Genomic DNA, 460 nt, shown 5'->3' on the forward strand with positions numbered 1-460 from the left:
TATAAAAGGAAGAAAATTTTTCAGGTGATACAGAAACTGCATTATTTATGAAACCTAAATTGCAAATTTATGATTTTATAACTATTTATGTAAATATAAATACAGATAATGATTTTTAGACAGACTGATTAATATAGTTTTACTGTTCTTATTGCTATTCTCAACATAGTTTTATAAGTAATATTTCATATTATGTATGTAATAAATTTATTGATTCATCAACATCACATGATAATAACAAAGTGCAATGTTATATGCATCTATACTTAAGCTAATTTTAATTGAATAAAATAACTTTTATTGAGAGTTGACTGTTTTTATTATTCATTGAAAGTATTAATAGAAATTTCTAAACTATTTATTCAATTGATATTTAAATGGAAATAATTTTATATTTAGTATTGTTAAAAAATTTTTTGTTAAAATATTTAAATATTTAATTATATTCATTTGACATCAT

This window comes from Centruroides sculpturatus, unplaced genomic scaffold (assembly GCF_000671375.1).
Source record: "Centruroides sculpturatus isolate CEXI.00-Female unplaced genomic scaffold, Cexi_2.0 scaffold158, whole genome shotgun sequence".
Lineage (NCBI taxonomy): Eukaryota > Metazoa > Arthropoda > Arachnida > Scorpiones > Buthidae > Centruroides > Centruroides sculpturatus.